The 17,949-nt window shown below is 53.9% G+C and overlaps 1 protein-coding gene across 1 annotated transcript in view; it reads left to right on the top strand.

Moving 5' to 3' along the window:
- The window catches only part of Tpst2 (tyrosylprotein sulfotransferase 2), a 34,414-nt gene that overhangs the window by 924 nt on the left and 15,541 nt on the right, over positions 1-17,949 (top strand). The window lies entirely within an intron of this gene.

Raw genomic sequence — 17,949 nt, 5'->3', positions numbered from 1 at the left:
ACTTTTAGGACATTTTCACATCCTCCAAAGCAGCACTCATTAACACTCAGCTCCCAAACCTCTCTCCCCAGGCCCTTGCCACTTTCACCGACACCTACTGCCTGTCTGTGAACTTGTCTGTTCTGGATAGTTCTCTGTGTGGTTCCTCAGGGAATCATAGGCTTCACAGCCTTTTGTAATAGCGTTTCTCCACCATAGCATTCAGCAGTACTTTTTTTTTTTTTTAATGAGTGAATAGTATTTCCTAATGTGAATAGACCATTTATACATATTTTTTGCCGACTGACTTGTAGATGGACAGTGAGTGGGTTGGTGCTCCTTTTTGGCTGTGATTAATACTGCTGCTGGGAATGTTTGTACACGTTTTTTTCTTGGTACATGTATGTTTTCAATTCTGTCTAATAGTTAACCTAGGAGTAGGGTTCTTGGGCTAAAGGGTCCCTTTAAAACTTAACGTATGGAGGAGCTGCCAAACTCCCAAAGTGCCTTACCACTTGACAGGACTGCCTGTGGGTACATGATGGTTGTGATGGTGTCTGTGACTAGGTTTTAGGAAGCCCAGGCTGACCTTGAACTCCTCACCCTCCGGTCCCGGCTCTGGAATGCTGGAATTAGAGGCATATGCCACCTGCCTGGCTTGAGGGTTCCCATAATCCTGAATGTGTTTAGTCTCTTCTGAAGAAGTCAAGGCCCTGCTGGCTTCGATGCATTTGTTATAAATGATTTCCTGGTTCATGTTAAAACCAGCGTCTCATTAATGGACTGAAGAGTAGCCAGTATGTCACTGGGCCAGTTCCTGGGACCTGCATGTAAGGAGCAGTGATGATCAGATGTGTGGTTGGCATCCAAAGTACCTGCTGGAGTTGGGGCCTGGAACTGTCCTCTCCCTCTGTCCTCCCTCCCTCCCTCCCTCCCTCCCTCCCTGTGCTTGGTGAGGAGAGGCAGCAGAAGAGGTGGTCAGTCAGGGCTCTTCCCACAGAAAGAAAGGGTATGGGGGGTGGGGAGTGGAGACAGGGTCTCCTGTGAGTCAGGCTGGCCTTCACTATGGAACAGAAGATGACCTTTGACTTGTGGTCCTCCTGCTTCCACCTCCTAAATGCCAGCGTTACAGGCATGCACCACGCTACTTTTATTCAGTGCTGGGGGTGGAAACCAAGGCTTCAGGCACGCTAGGACAGTGCTCTGCCCACTGAACCACACATTCCTTTTATAATTATGGTGGGTGGTGTGTGTGTCAGTGCACATGTCCATTTGTGGGTTTGGGGGAGGCCAGAGGTTGATGTGGTATGTCTTTCCTCTGTCGCTCGCCGTCTTGTGTTTTTTTGTTTTTTTGAGGCAGAGTCTCTTACTAAACCCAGAACTTGCTGTTTTGCTTAGACTAGCCAGGGTGCCTCTGGGACCTGCCTGACTCACAACTCCAGCTCTGGGATTGCAGGCCCATACTGCTGAGCCAGCCTGGTTTTTTTTTTTTTTTTTTTTTAAACAAGGTCACACTGTATAGCCTTGGCTAGCCTGGACCTACAAATGTCTGCTGTAATCGAAACTGTGTGCCTACACCCAGCCTGTTCCAGAGAGGCTGGAGTCCCAGCCTCTGGTCCTCAGGCCAGCATGGCATGATCTCTCACCCACTGAGCTGTTCCTGTAGCCCTGAACTGCCACTGCCACCGCCACCGCATTCTTGAAGGCAGTCTGATTTCTGAATCGGTCGGTCGGTCTCAGCTTCCAGTAGTCACCTGTTGCAGAGTCTAAAACACTACCCTGCGGGTCCTGGTCCCTAGGTCCAGCCTGGTGTCACCTGGCTGTGGCTTGACAGGACTGCAAAAGCAGAGCCCCAGGCACTAGATGTAGCTCCCTGAGTTACATTCTCCCTGAGTTCCTTGGTGACGAAAGCAGGCTGGGAAAAGGCAGAGATCTCTAGGCCTTGTGTCGCTGTTGGGGGAATGGGTGTGCATCCTCAGAGCTTGACATGGTGATGATGCCTTGGACTGCAGGAGGCCGCCGGGGCACTGTCCATGTGGCATCATAGGTGTATTTGTAGCTAGGGTGTGGGTGGTGTGGCTTTTTGCGAGTTTAGGTATGGCTTGAGTGGCTTTGATTTTTTTTTTCAAGTGACGTCACAGAAGCTCCCCTGAGCAGCAGTCTGTACCTGCTCCCTGCCACCCGTTCAGCCTTGCTGTCTGTAAGGCACTGTGCTCCATGGGCCATAACTGGCCCAGCTGCAGGCATACCACAGAGGCCTGGGATGCCCCTCTCTCCCATCCTCAGCTGCAGGTTGAGGAGGAATTGTGGGCATGAGTCATTTGAAATAGCTGGAGGGCTGGGCCAAGCCCCAGAAATTGCTGGGGAGGACCAGGGAGGCCATTATTGCTAAGGAGATGATGGCATTTGTGGCCCGACTGCCAAGTGGATTCTCAAGTCCACCAGGCTCTTGACCCAGGCTGGTCTGTGGCAGAAGGCTGGCAAGGTCAGAGAGCTGGCACAGCCTGCCTTTGTACCGCCAGTTCACTTGAAAGCAAGGCCCCGAGCTGTTGCTGCTCGGCTACCCCTGGACAGAGTTTGCAGAGCAGAGTACAAGTGGCCGCCACCTCCTGGGGATAGGAGGGGATGGTGACACAGGCTGAACAGGACAGGCCCTTGGAATCCAGAGCCAGCCCTTCTCCAGCCTCAGCTTCCTCCTTATCAAAGGCAGTGATTACAAACCTGGCTGACACCCAGCTGTAGCCCTTTAACCCAGTTCTCCCCACAGCAGAGGAACAGAGAGCAGATGGCCACGGTGGCTGCTGCAGCGTCACCCAGCTGCCAGGTTGGAGAGATGGATGTGAGGCCGAGGCCCATCGTCCTCACAGTTTACCCACCTTCCCATCTCATTTCCCGTTGTAAGGCCCGGCACATGAGCCCCTGGGCTCAGCGGTTAGGAAGTATCAGCCAGGCATGTACACCCATTTGTTGTCTCTCTGTCTCACTTCCTCCTGAGTGTCAGGGTGGACAGACAGCAGGGCTCTTGGTCCCGGCTCCCTCCAGATGGCTGTGACTTTGGGCAGGGAGCTGCCCCCCTCCCCCGCTGGGCCTGTTCTTCCTGCTAAGGGAGGGTTTACTTCGTGTGGTTTTTGTTGAGCGATGTGGCTTTTCTAGGTTGGTCAGTTGGCTTTGTAGTTTTGGGAATTGAACCTAGGGTCCTGTGCATGCTAGGCAGGCTCCCTCCCATTGAACTACAGCCCCGATCTACTTCTCGTGTTTTATTTTGAGGTAAGATCTCACTAAGTTTCCCAGGTTAGCCTAGAACTCTCTGTGTAGCCTAGGCTGGCGTTGAACTTTGAATCTTCCTGCTTCAGCCTCCCAGGAGTTAGGATGTCAGGCCTGTGCCCCGGACCTGGCTGCTTTTCTGGTTTTAATTGATCTGACATTCAAACATTTGTAGAGAAAAATTAGAGTTCTAAACTGAGCAGGCTGAGGCTCCCTCAGGTTTCCTGGGCTGCCCTGATCTCTGTGGTCCCCACCTGTCCCCAGTGTTACACACTCAGGACTGGTCCCGGGACTTTGTACTGGTGTCAGAGACCCTCAGGGTTTCCCAGATGGCCAGGGCTGCCTTGTATTTGAAAGCCTTACTTAACATCTTTTAACACTGCTTTATCTTCGGGGATGTTCTCCAGAAGCATCCTGACCCTGCTGCCGTGCCATGCTTCTCTGATGGGTGTCTGTCTCCATCTTCCACTCCTCAAGTCACAGAATACCTCCTCCTCAGTGGGTTTAGGTCTGGCCTCAGGTGAGGCCCTCTGCTACATCTCAGCAGGTGCACGTCTGGTTCTGGGATGCATGAGTCTGAACCACTGGCTGCAGAAACAGTGTCTCCTCCCTCTGCTCTGTCCTCTTATTTCCCAAACACTGAGGGTGGCCGCTGGTCAGTTTTCAGAGACCACACAAGCTTGAGTTGGGTTGTCGTCAGAGGCGGCCAGTATACACAGGGTCTGTTTTGCCTGGAGAGAGACCTCTGTGCTGGACCCAGAAGACCCTGGACACTCACTAGCTGTGTCTTCTTGCATGAAGGCATATTGCAACTCCCTAGGAAGAAGCTGCTACCAAGATCCAGAAGCAGCCAGGGCCCCTTGTTCATGCCTAACATCCCTCCACCGTGCTGCTTTCTAAAGAGCACATTGGACACAGTGAAGGTTTAGACTCAAGAGTCTGTGGGGACTCAACCCTGCCCATGCCTTGTTCTCGAAGTATGCTCACTGACTACCTTTTCTCTATGGCTGCCACATCACAGAGTACAGTAGTTCCCCCATCTTCCCAAATTTTCAATTAGTCTATGTCAACAGTGGTCCAAAAATATTAAATGGAAATTTCTAGAAATAAGCAATATGCTGAGAACTTGCCCTGATGACTAGGACTTGACTTGCGTACCATCTTGTGTGTCCACAGTGTATATGCATATTACCTGCCCACTAGTCACTTCCTAATTATCTGTTATGACGTTGATTGCCAATATTCCTGGAGACTTAAGTAACCTGACTTTACTCAGTAATTTCCCTAAAGCACAAACTTTCATTATGACGTTTATTATAATAAATTTTATTGTCATTCTTGTTAATCTCCTACTGAGTCTATTTTGTTAATTGAACCCTATGTCAGATGTGTATATAGGAAAAGAACTGTACCTGGTCAGGTCTGCTGGCCACTTGCAACATCAGAGGGCTGGTGTACTCAGGAGAGTGGCCACAGGATCTTGGAGCTCCTGCGGGATGCTGTGGGAAGTGTAAGAGATCGCAGGCATGTCTGTGTGCCTTCTGTACTAAGCTCTTCATGTTGATTCTCCTTAGCTCAGCTCCGTCATGAGTAGTGCTGGGAGCTCCATTTCTATGTGGGACCCTGGTCAGAGTCCCTGGGGAAGAGCCTGAATCGAAGCAGGTTGGTTCGAGGTGGGTTGCGTGGGCAGCCTGTCATGCTGTCACAGAGCCCCGGGCACTTTCAAGTTGCTTTCTGTCTGTCTGAGGCAGATGTTCCCATATGCTTCACAAATGTGTGCAGACCATAGTGGGAGTTAGGGGCTGTGATGGGTTCTGAGAGGATGTGAGGTTGAGAAGGGGGTGCAACGGGAAGTGGCAAGGCTACCCCCAAAGCCACCAGGGAGCCATACCCTTTGGGGGTGTGGTACAGAGATGGGGGTAGTCAAGAAAGCATCCTGGAGGGTGGGTAGTCAAGGAGGCATCCTGGAGGGTGGGTAGTCAAGGAGGCATCCTGGAGGGTGGGTAGTCAAGGAGGCATCCTGGAGGGTGGGTAGTCAAGGAGGCATCCTGGAGGGTGGGTAGTCAAGGAGGCATCCTGGAGGGTGGGTAGTCAAGGAGGCATCCTGGAGTTAAGTCAAGGCAAGCCTCAAGGACTAGGCTGGATTGTGCCCTGTCTCAAAGTATCAGGGAGTGGGGCCGGGGGGATGAAGGAAGTATGATTTTAAAAGACTTGAACCATTTAATAAGAAAATAATCAGAGTAGAGGGTGCAGCAAGATAACCCTCCTTAGCACGGGCTTTGGGGACCGTGACAGGCTCTTGTACAGGCTCGGGGCTCTATACCCTGGGAAGTCCTGACTGCCACAGCTCCTCCAGTCCCCTGGCTCCATGAGATAACCCTGTGGGCACCGGACTGAGGAAGCCTCAGCTGCCTCCCCAGAGCCTCTTCATCAGGATGACTGTTCCTGCCCTTTGTCTTCCATGTGCGTTCTCGACATCTCTGTTGCCCTCTTGCTATCTCTTCACCATCTGCATCTGTGCCCTTGCTCGCGTCCGAGCACATGTGTGTGTGTGTGTGTGTGCGCGCGCGCGCGCATGTGCTCACACACGCACATAGGAGCCACAGAAGGATGTTGGGTGTCTCCCTGTGTGGTTCTCCATCTTAGCTTTTGAGAAAGTGTTACTCACTCAACCTGGGGCCCACCATTGCCACTAGACTGGAACCCCCTTCCTGTGTCTGTCTTCACCACCCACCCCCACCGCTAGGACTGCAGATGTCACACTCCTACCTCGGCTTTTATGTGGGTGTTGGGGATTTGAACTCAGGTCCTCATACGAGCACAGCAAGCAGTTTACCCACTGAGCCATCTCCCTGCCCCCCTCTCCCATCTCTCCTTGTGCCTGTGGTCCCTCCAGTCATCTTCTCCATCTGTCTCTGACTCAGTTTCCCCTGCCTCTGCTCCCCCTCTCAGTGTCTGCCCCACTGTGTTGCCCCTTGCCCTGTCTTGTGTCTCTCGTGCCTCTGTCTGCAGCCCTGACTCTGGCTTCTTCTGCACCCCGCCCCTTTCCCGCGCACACACGTGCACAGCCCTTCCTCTCTCCCATTTCCTTTGACTCCGGTGATATCCTGCCATCAGTTCCATTCCCTTCTCCTGGAGCTGTGGGGGATGTTGATGTGGCTGTTCCCCAGGCCTCCCTCCTTCCTGCCCCAGGGCTGTGGGAGGAAGAGGAAGCCGGGGTTAGCCTTGGGAGGGTGAGTTGGGGGAAGGCTACTCTGCTCTAAGTAGGCTCCGGTACTCAGTGTGTGGATTACTAATCCTAAGGACCCCTCGGGACCAACCGCACACAGTAAGGCCTTTTTTGCCCGTTGTCATTTAACTCTGTTCAAGCACATAGTAGGCCCACAGTGCACAGTGCTTTTTGATTTTTTTTTTTTTTTTTGGTGGGGGCAGGGTTTCTCTATGTAGTCCTGGATGTCCTGGAACTTGCTATGTAGATCCATTGGCTTTAACTCACAGAGATCCGCCCTCCTATGTTTCTGTCTCAAGTGCTGGGATTAAAGGCACATGCCACCATACCCAGCACATATTTGTTGGTGAAGAGTTTGGAGTCTGGGGAGAAAAAAGTGTTGAAAGCTGAGGCCAAGCCCTTTTTTTCCTTCAGGAGGAAACTGAGGTCTGAGAGTAAACAACATGCTTAGTGTTAGAGTGAGGAATGGGGGGTAGGAAAGCCAGAGAGTCAGGAGGATGTTCAGCGGGTGGGTGGGAGGCCTGCCAGGCTGTCCAGGAGAAAGCCCCCCTGGGAGAGGGGGAGACCTGCAGACCCCTACTGGGGATGCGACCCACACGGTCCCTGTTGGAGCCCTGGCACTTAGTAAGTAAGGGTGCTGGGGTGAGCAGGCACACGGCACTGCTTCCCTGTGATGGAGCTTCTGTCTGCATCCCTGTTCAGCAGGAGTCACCTCCCAGGATTTTCATTCCTGCCAAGTGTCCCAGCGGGCCAGCGCTGCACTGGTGCTGGTGGGGACTGGGCCACAGCAGGCACTGAGTGCCCGTGGAAGACCCCGCTTCCCCCAACCTCTTCCTACTAAAACCACAGATAGGTACTTTTTCTCGTGGCTTCTTCTCTGTGAAATGCACACTGGTCCTGAAGGCCCATGGTGCGCTGGCAGCCCCTGTGGGGCCCAGCTGTGTATTTCCCTGCTCCTCCTGCATTCCCAGTCCCAGGCTGGCTGTCCCTGGCTAACACCGAGTATCCCCGTGGACTTTGTGAGCCTTGCTAGGTCTTGGCTGCCGCTCCTTTCCTGTCTCCTTCCCTGACTTCCCCGATGATTGGTGGCCATGCCCCTGTTGCAGCTCTTCCTCCACTCTCCCTGTTCTCTGTCTTTCTCTGACCCTTGAGCTCCACGCATCTAACTCTGTGGGCCTTTACTGACACCATGAAGGTTGCCGTGGATGTTACCCTTAAGTGGTACCTTGGTCTGTTCTCAGCAGCTGTCAGAGAAGAACCTCACAGCCCCTGCGGGGAGTGAGAGTTCTTAGGCCAGATCCAGGGCCCATCTCCAGATTCAGGATTTACAGTTCCATGTGGTGTGGCCTTGGGTCCTCGGATTGTTTTAATCATCTCTACGGCGTTACTTGCTGGTCGCCGTGACAGAATGCCTAATGGAAGCAACTTAAGGACAAGTTTATTTTGGCCGCGGTCGGAGGGCGCAGTCTGTGACGGCAGGCTGCCACAGTGGGAAGCGCGGGTGTGAAGGCTGGCACTCACTCTAGGACCCCAGCCCATGAGATGTGCAGGTGATCTTCACTGCTCAGTTAGTGCAACCCAGAAACGCCCTCACAGGTGTGCCCAGAGGTCAGTCTCCTGGGTCCTTTTCAGTCTTGTCAAGTTGACAGTATTAGCCATCACCAAAGAACGGTGGCGCTTCTGGCCTCCATGGACCCTGTCTTGAGCACCAGACATCCAGCAGCAAGCAGGGCAGAGCTTGTCCCCTCCCCTTGGGGAGCTAATGTGATGAGTTGGGGAAAGGCTGGTGAAGGCGGTGGTGTCCTGGGAAGGAGGCGTCCAAGGAAGCAAGCTGAGGTGGCCCCGGTTGAATGCCTCACAAGAGTAGACAGCTGGGGTTTGGCGTGGAAAAACTGGTGTCAGCGCAAGGGCAAGAAGGCACATGTGCCAACCTCGGTGTGCACACTGGTGTTTGCTGAGCCCCTGGTGTGTGACCAGTCTTCTCTGGAGGTTTTTCTGGGAGCCCTTGGCCCCTCTACCTCCAGGTGTTGTTCTTGCTGTCCCAGCTGCAGGCCAGGGAAGGGGTGCAGTGTGTTGGTCACTTGTCTGGGAAGGCAGAGGCACAGGATTCAAACCCAGATTCTCACTCTGCCTGGATGTGAGCTTAGGCCCTGCCCTCCTGTGCAGCCTCGGGCTCCAGGACTCACAGGAGGGACAGCTGCTTGCCCCACAAGAAAGCCCCCGACGGGTGTGTGGCGGGTCACTGTCCCAGGTGTAGTGTGGGTGTGGTGATAATGCACATTCCAGAGCATGGGACTCCCTGCTCTTGTCCTGGTTGTCTTCTGGTTCTGTTTTCTGGGATCTGAGTCCCCACCTTTCTGTGGGGACAAGGAGCATCCTAGAGAAGGGTATAGAGGACTCAGTGGGTGGACCTGTCTCTAGCCAACTCTCAAGTCCTCTGGCCTACCAGGCTCTGACCACGAGCACCTTGGATAGTAGTCTCACCTCTTCTGGACAGTGAGTGTCATTGGAACTTCTCGAGGACCCACAGGTGGCCGGGTAGAGGGAGGATCTCAGTGGGACTCCTTGATGGCTGATGTGACAGTTGCAGGCTGTGGTTCCTGAGGATTGGACGGCTCTTCACCCATTCTATAGAGCAGGAGACTGAGGCTCAGCGATGCTGAGGGACCCTCTCTGGTGGCATTTGACTGCCTGGGTAGCCGGTGTCTTCCCATAGATTCCTCAGAACCCCAGCCCTTAGGAGAAGGACCCTTACCCACTCCAGATCTGCCCTGTGCCTTCTGGGACTTAGTTAAGTGTTCTTATTCTGAGCAAACTTGGGGGTTTAAGAGGCCCTGTGACTTATCTGTCTTTTGTTGTCTAGGAGCAGGTGAGGAGAAGGAGGGGGTCAACTGTATGTCTGGGAGGGTTAGGGAGCTGGTTTTGGTAGGTGCTGTCTCAAAACTGACTCAGTGTCTGTCTCGTGTGTGTGTGTGTGTGTGTGTGTGTGTGTGTGTGTGTGTGTGTGTGTTGTGTCCTGGGTTAGCCTCATATTTGCTGTATAGCCCAGGGTGATCTTGAGCTCCTGAACCTCCTGCCTCAGCCTCCCCATTCTGGAATTTTAGGTGTGGCATCAGCGTGCTGAGCCCAACCTATCTAATACTTGTAACCTCCTCTTAAGCCCTACTGTCACCTGTAATGACATGTCCCAGGTCCTGACAAGATTAAAGCCTGGTGCAGCTGCGCTGAACCACAGAAGAGGTGGAGCCCATCCCGTTGGGGACATTACACGCAACAGTGTCAGCCTCTGCCTTTGTTCCTGTTGTACCTGCCCACTTCTTGGACATAGGCCTATGCAAAGCTTCCATAGCAGGGAAGCAATGGGCCAAGGTTTTGGTGATGCCACACCTTCCTGGGGACAAGGAAGGGGAAGTTGGCTGGCGACAGTCTAGGTAAAATCTGCCAAGTAAGCCTGGACCTTCCCGTAAATATACTCCAGAGTGCCTGTCCTGTGTGAACACAGGTGCACCTACGTAAGGCAGAAGGGGGCCCTCACCTGGAGTCTCTGCATAGGACAGGACATAGATTTGCTTAACTGTGTGAACACCTGTTTGTCTAAAACTTACGGTGGGGCTTTAGGTGAGTCTGTATGACTGAGGTCTATAAGCGCCTGTCTTTTCAGGCTGTGATCTGAGGCAATGTATCGGCTCCGGGAAAAGGAAAACGAAAGTCCCTTCCACCTTCAGGTACAGCTGTATCTAGGCGCTCTGCCCAGCTCCTCTCTTACTCTCTGTCTCTTGGGGATATCGCTCTGTAGTTCTCTCTTGGGCAGCCCTCTCTCCAGTCAGAGCTGCCAGCTTAGCTGTCTGCACCAGAGCAAAGCCAAGTCCCCAGAAGTTCCTGAAAGCCCTGAGGAATTGTGTCCACCCACCGTGAAACTGCTGGGCTGTGCCACGGCTGCTGCTCTGGCTTGGAGTCAGCAGATGGCCAAACTATAGGGTGCTGGGGCAACTGCTGTGAGGAAGCCTCTGTCCTGTGGTGCGGGAAAGAGGTGTTTCAGGTGTCCTGTTCACAGATGAGGAGAGTGGGCTCCAGAGACACCGAGGCCTCTTCTCTCGTGACTCTTTGTCTGACTCCTTGGTATTTGAGGAGCTGCTGGTCAGTGGAGTGGCCTCAGGCACATGGATGAGCCTCTTGTTTGTTGGGTTCTGTATCAAGTGTGGAAAGAGTGAGGGAGGGGCAAAAGCCTTGTCCACCCCCTCAGCCCAGGAGGCAGCCCTGTGGGAAACAGCAGGGCCAAGGGCAGTTGTCTCGGAACTTGAAAAGACCGTGACAGTGTGGGGGATGAGCGTCTGGGCTCTTGAAGCTGAAGGAAGCTCAGGGATGTCACAGAGACAGTTGGGACTTGGCAGGGATATAGATCAGCTCCCGATGGTCCAGCAAATGGCTCACACAATGAAAGTGCCACCGCTAATGGCTGGACCCAGGAGCCTGGTATCAAGGCTCCACGTTGCTGTGAAGTAGCAGTGGAAATAATTTTACAGCTGGGTGTCACCACAACATGAGGAGCATTAGGAAGGCTGAGAACCCATCTAGAAGATCCTGTGGGAATTTCCATCCTGTTTCCATTGACCTGGTCCAGTCATGTGACCATCCTGAGCCACCTCTGTGGACTAGAGATGGAGAACTGTGACTGGACAGGCCTGGGTCATGTGCCTTTACCTGGAGCATGCTGAGAGAGGAGAGTGCAGGGCTGGAGGCCAGTCTGCGTAATGATGGGGTCTGAAACAGGAGCTCACAGTGCTTGATCTACCCATGTCGGGTGGGGCCTCATACTCCCTCATAGTGGAGGGAAGTGGGGGGATCTAAGGGGCAGGGTGGGTACACAGGAAGTAGGTACCTGGGTTGGGCTCACAGAGGGCGTGGTGCACATGGGTTCCAGTTTGCTCCCACATGGCAGCTGGGACAGGAATGGAGCTTGGGGTCTAGGTGCTTCAGAGGGAAGGGGCTATGGATCGGCCCTAACGTAAGGACTGGTATTTTCTGGTTTTGGAGGATTGCCGGATGGAACAGGGTGAGGGATGAAACCTCTGCTTGGTAACTGTCTTGAGGAATGCTCAGAGGCCCAGACGGGGAACATGGAGTTCCATAAGCCAGCTCTATGAGGGGAGGAGGCAGCAAGTACTGTGGGACTGTCAGGGTTGGGTGGAGTCTGCAGTGGGGGTTGGTGACAGCAGGTTGCTGAGGAAGGTGGATGATCAGAAAAACCCTAGAGAGGCAGGCGAGATGGCTAAGTGGGTAACGGGGCTTGCTGCTAACTAACCCTGACAACCCACTTGGTGAAAGGAAAGAACCCACTCTCGCAAGTTGTCCTCCAACCTCTACAAGCATACTGTGGCATACATAATCCCCATACACACATAAATATATAAAATAAACATTAAAGAGAGCCTGAGAGGAGGTGAAAGGTGAGAAGATGGAAAATCAACCAGGTGAGTGAGTGAGTGAGTGAGTCAGTGAGTGAGTGAGTCAGTGAGTGAGAGAGAGAGAGAGAGAGAGAGAGAGAGAGTGTGTGTGTGCGTGCGTGCGTGCTTCCGAGGAGCTGGAGGGGAGTGAACTGAATGAGGCCTGTTGGGGACCTGGGCAGGGGCAGGGGTCATGTTGGGGGAGCACACACAGACACAGGCCAAATGTTGACATCAGGCGTCTTCCTCAGCCATGACCTCCTTGCTTCTGAGGAAGCTCTCAGCGAGCCTGGCTGGCAGCCAGAGGGCCCAGAGATCCTTCCGTATTCTTCCCCAGTCCCGGGGTTACAGACGCACTACCATGCCCAGCTTTTTACGTGGGTGCCGGGATCTGAACTCGGGTCCTCATACTTACGTAGTGAACACTCCCCGTTGTCGGCCCGATTTTCTTCCCTTTCATCTCTCTCCGGTTTTGTCTGGCTGCTTCTCATTAGGTAGCCCTGGCTGTTCCTGGGAAACCAGCTGAGCAGACAGGGCAGAATCAGAGGCCAGCAAGGAGTCCTGAAGAGGCTTGGGACAGAGTGGGTGGTCAGAAGTGGGTGCCGATATGCTGGCACCCCACATTGTAGGTGGTGACAGTGGTAGCTCCCTCCATCAGCTGCGTTGATGGGGAAGTGGCTTGGTGACCCAGTGCCGTGGGTGGTGAGAAGAGAGCACCCCTGGCAGATGTAGGTAGAGCCTGTGCAAGGACAGTCCCTACTCTCTGGTCTGACACTGGAGGTGGATGTCATCAGGAAAGACCCTGTGAGTGTGTCCCCACATCCCGGGGTGGCTGTGAGGACAAGCAGTAACTCGTCTTTGGCTTGCCCATAGACCATTGGCCCACAGCTGGTTTATGGGGTGTGAGGCCAGGGTCAGTGCCAGGTGCTGAGGTGTGGGTGGCCTGACCAGAAACCTCAGTCTGTGTAACCATTACGTTCCTGGTGCCTGGCACTGAGTGTGGATGAGAGAGTGAATGAGAGCTTGTGTGCTCCTCGGGAATGGTGTCAATGGCAGGTGCCAGGCCAGCAATACCGTGCCTCAGCCCTGGCAGCCTATGACTCCTGAGGACTGAGGGTACCTTGTGTTTTTGACTTTCTTGTATTGATTTTCCATTCATAAAGTCCACTGTCATTGGCTGGTCTAGTCATGTGACCATCTGGAATCTTCCTCCTGGCTAGTCAAGCATTGTTTATTGATCTATGATCATTTGTTTGTTCATCTGGTTGGTGACAGGCACCCAGGTTGTTCCCAGCAGAGCCTGCTGGGAACACTCAGGACCTGCACTTTGGGGACTGCTTGATATAATTCTGATGGTTGTGTCCTTAGCCAGGGACATTCTTAATGGCAGAGAATTGTCACATTCAGCATGTGGGTCTGTAGTCCTGCAGATTACCCACAGGCCGTTGGTCTGTGAGGTCTGAGTCTGGGGTCAGTGCCAGGTGCTAAGGTATGGGTGGCGTGACCAGATGGCCAGGTGTCATTTACCCACACACCTTGGAGCCAGAAAGCTCTGTTTGTGCCATGTCCTTGCCGACACGGAGGTTATCATCGGCTTCTTCAGACAGACCGATCCCACGATGCTCTTAGCCCAGTTCCCTGATAGGAAGTACTGAGTCCTGGTTCTTGTGCTTGGCTTACAGTTTTGGCAAGCTTTTTCTCTTTAACCCGTCTGTCTACCAGGCTGCCTCTCTCTCTGCCTGGCCAGTTTCACTGAGCTCTCTGTATATCTCGGAGACACACCACTTGTGGGATGTGTCACACATTTCCTCTTTCCCACAGAGCATTGTTGGGTCAGTATGAGGTGGAAATGGGAGGTTTGAGCCTCAAAGTCATTGATGTGCCAGGCCTAGAGGTGCAAGCCTGTAACCCAGGTGCTCTAGAGACTGAGGTGGGAAAATCATGAGGCCTGAGGGAGTGCTCGGCCACAGGTGGGTCCACCACAGGAGTCACAAGCTACCTGTGGCTGTACTAAGGGCTGTCCAGATGTCAGCTCAGGTACCCACATCACTCTTGGAGAGCTGCGTGCATTTGGAACCTTTGAGGCATCAGATGCCCCTTGTCGACTGTAAGCCTTAGGAAGTCTAAGTGTGACAGGCTGTTTCCCCTGCAGGCGGTTTCATGGTTGAGATGTGCTGGAGGCACAAGGTGGACCCCAGATTCAAAGATTCCTGTGCTTAGATAGGAAAAGCAGACTGCCTTTGTCAGGCATGGTGCGGTGTACCTGTAACTCCAGCACCCGGCAGGCCAGGGAAGCAGACTTGCTCTTCGCCCAGCTGGTCTTCCGTCCCGCATGACTGGACATGAGCAGGCACAGGGCAGCCTGGCCACTGGCACCCAGACACCTTGCCCACAAGCCATCTCCTCCCTCAGGTACACTCTGTCCTTTGCTGGTTTTCCATGATTTCATGTTCCTAGACACTATGAAAGTCTGAGTGACTGGGCCAGTCGGCGGCCTGGGGTCCTACTGGAGCTAGCTTCAGAGGGTGTAGCTGTCAGGCCTCGCGGGTGACAGATGCCGCGCCCAGTGGTCTGTCTGAACGCCTCCTTTAGTCCAAATTGCCAGATGGGGGGAGTCGTCAGCTTGGTGAAGACGCCAGAGCCAGGCAGCCACAGGTTGGTGCTGACAGAACCAAGAGGTATAGTGGGAAGGCTGTGGTGCTTACATTATCTGTGCAGCAGGGAGCGAGCCACCTGCGGCCTCGTGTCCTTCTGGGTCCCTCTAGGGTCCTCTGCATGGAGCCAGCATGGTGTCTAGTGTGCAGATGTGTTGGGGCTGTTGAGGGACAGACCCAGATCCTTGGAAGGGGACTTGGCATGCTCCTGGTGTCCCATCCTTTACTGTCCAGCAACTCCCCGGGGCACCTGTCCCATGGGGCACACAAACAGTTGTCCATCAAAGACAGAAGGAGTCTGCATGTCTGCCAGGATGGCACTGTCCGAGTGAGTGGCGTGTCCATGCAAGGGTGTGGGAACACTTGACAAGCACTGTGGCCCCGTGTGTCCTGCCCCCTGAGAGCATCACTTTGCACAGGAGTGTTAGTTCACCAGTGGCTCTGGCTGGAGCGGGACCCGGTGTGCAGCAGCTGTTCAGGCAGTGTGTACCAGACCCCATGTGACTGATATGTAATATGGAAAAACCTTGTTTTTCTGTTGCCTATGAATGACCTGAGGCCTGAACCTCTGATCCCTTGGGGTTGGGGCTCATTGGTGGAGGACATTTGATGGCATCATGACCTCCTCCCCTCCTGGCCCCTGGTTGTCACAACCAGACCTGTCCTCAGACATGGTCATCTGTCCAAAGAGGCAAAATCACCCCTTGGGGTGTGATGACAGTGAGTCACCAGGTGGTGGGAAGTTGGTGGCTACCAGGTCCTGACTTGTGTTAGTCTTCAGATCGAGCCTCCCAGGCAGGCAGCCTAGCCTCAGTGTGCAGATGGGGAAAATGAGGCAGCTTCTTTTAACTGTCCCCTCCCATGGCTGGTCCTTGGCAGAGTAGAACTACATGTGATCCCAGCCTGTCTAGAGACTTTCCCTGTGCCCTGAGCCCCCAGGCCTCATGGACCACAACCTCTGTGTTCTTGTAATACCACATGGCCTTGTGGGAAAGAAGCAAGCAGAGTACTGACTAAGGAAAAGACAGAGTGACCTACACAGATGAGCCCCATGGGCAAGGAAGGGTGGGCGTGCTGGTATGTCGAAGGACACTGTTCCTTCAGGGTTCTCAGGATACAGCCTCCAGCCGCCACACTCCCTTCTGCTAACCCGAGGGGACACTAAGTCTCATCCAGTCTCACCCACAGCTCTGAGTCATGGGGGGGCACAGGCTAACCCTCATTGGGGTGCTGAGTGGCTCAGGCTCCAGTATGTGGGGTGTGTTATCTTCCTTCACCTCCTAGCCTCCGGTTCAAAAACTCCACTATATAGACATGGGGCCAGCCCCTCTGCTTTTCAAACATGGACCATGGCCTGGGGTGGGACTCAGTGATGAGCATTTTTTCAGCATGCATGGGGCTCTAGGTGCATCCCCAGTTCTGCAGAATAATAACAAATTCTAGGAGGGGGTACCAGTTCAGGTATTATAGTAGGTCCTGGCCATGGAACTTGGCCTAGACCAAGTGCAGGAAACAGAATTCACCCTCCCTTTGGAAATCTCATGGGGAAACTGAATCCCAGAGCAGAAAGTGGCTTGGCACATGAGCAGTGCAGTGGGATTTGTGCCCAGGCTGCAGGACATTGTCCATTCCCGGACTGTCCCCTAAAGACCATAGACTCAGAACTTTCACAGGTGGCTGGCTGGCTGAGTAGAGGCCACTGTCCTCAGGACACCACTAGAGAAGCCTGCATGCTCCTGGAAGTGGCATTCCTCTCCCCCTGCTCCCCCAGATCCCACCCGGAGTGAAGGTGGAGGCAGCATGGTCTCTAAGCCCGGCCCAGGCTGGGCCTTCCTTTAGTCCTGACTCTGGCGAAGGGGTTCAACCTCAGAGCCTCCTGAGTCTCATCTGCGATTGGGTGTCTAGTGCCGTCCTCACAGAGCTTGAGAGAACTCAATACACAGACTAGGCTAGCTGGAACTGCCACTTAGGTCCCACAGTGTAATGTCAGCATTTGAGAAGCTGAGGCAGGAGGATTGCTGTAATGTAATGCCAGGCTGGGTTGCATTGTGACACTGGACAGAGATTAGCAAGCACAAGGGTGACCCGTGAGGAAGCTGTACTGAATGGTGTCTTCAGAGAGGGAGAGGAAGAGGGTGTGTGTGTGTGTGTGTGTGTGTGTGTGTGTGTGTGTGTGTATGTATGTGTGTGTGTGTCCGTCCGTCCCACATTGTTTCCATCAGCAGAGATGGGTCATAGCCAGGTGTACAGGACTCCATTACCAGTGCTCACCGCCACCCCCAGCTTCCTGCTGCCTGGGGACAGGATCCTGTGTAGGTGGTGGTGTGATTGCAGGAAGCTGGGCTCCTGCAAGGTTGTCCTGATCCTTTCCTGCTTATACTGTCCAGGACAGAGGCCTTGAGGCCTCTCAGCACAGAGGCCCAGAGCAAGGCATCGCCACGGGCCCAGGCAAAGCTAGGAGCCAAGCAGGGCACTGGGTGGACTGTCCCCAACAGTGTGCGTTAAGCAGGGCAAAGGCTTTAAGAGCTCCAGCTTCAGACACACCCGGGATCCACCTGTGCCTTACTAACATGTGGTTTTCTCGGTCTGTGGGTCCTGTTTTAGATCCAAAATGTATGTAAAACTCACAGACCCACCTGGGAGTCTGCACACCAAGCCATAAGTCCCAGGCCTGTTTGCCACACTGCTTTGTGAGGTAGCCAGCCGGAACACAGCCTCCCACTATCTTGTGTTGGTACCTACGTTGACTTTTGTGCTGAGTCAGAGCCCATCTGACCTTCAGAAGCCTTCACTGAAGTGGCTTGTGAGCTCTCCAGGTTACCCACAGAAGCTGGGGGTGGGACATGTGTGGAACAGGACGCCACTGTTGATCCCACATAGCAAGACTGTGTCTGGCTTGATTCCCCGGTCTTGGTGGGCAGGGGTGTTGAGCCAGTGGTGATGACTGTGTGCCAGCCTTGTCTAAAGCTGTGTGGTTCACGTGACTCGCTTTGTTCCAGACATCGGTGTTCCTCACAGAGAACCAGCGCAGACCAACCCAGAACTCATGCCTCAAAGGGTGCTGATCTGGGCCTCCGAAGGGGAGGCAGGGGTAGCATTGGGGTCCTGCCTCCATCAGTCTAGGCAAAATTAACAAATTGAGTCAGGGGCAAGACCCTGGGCTCCTCACCCGTCTGAGTCTTCGTAGATAGTTGATTTGTAAAGGAGAGTCATGGAGACCGAAGGTTGGCGCTGCAGAGAGGAAGCAGTGGCTCTGGAGCCCTCCCTGCGTGCCTCCTCTCCTTGCTACCCTGTGTGCCTCCTCTCCTGTGCCAGCCTGCCATGCCCTCCTCTCTACCACCCTGCAGTGCCCTCCCCCATGCCACCCTGCATGTTCCCC

Source organism: Onychomys torridus, chromosome 22 (genome assembly GCF_903995425.1).
Source record: "Onychomys torridus chromosome 22, mOncTor1.1, whole genome shotgun sequence".
NCBI classification, from domain to species: Eukaryota; Metazoa; Chordata; class Mammalia; order Rodentia; family Cricetidae; genus Onychomys; species Onychomys torridus.
The sequence above is the reverse complement of the archived record's forward strand: the minus strand, read 5'-3'. Positions and strand labels throughout refer to the sequence as shown.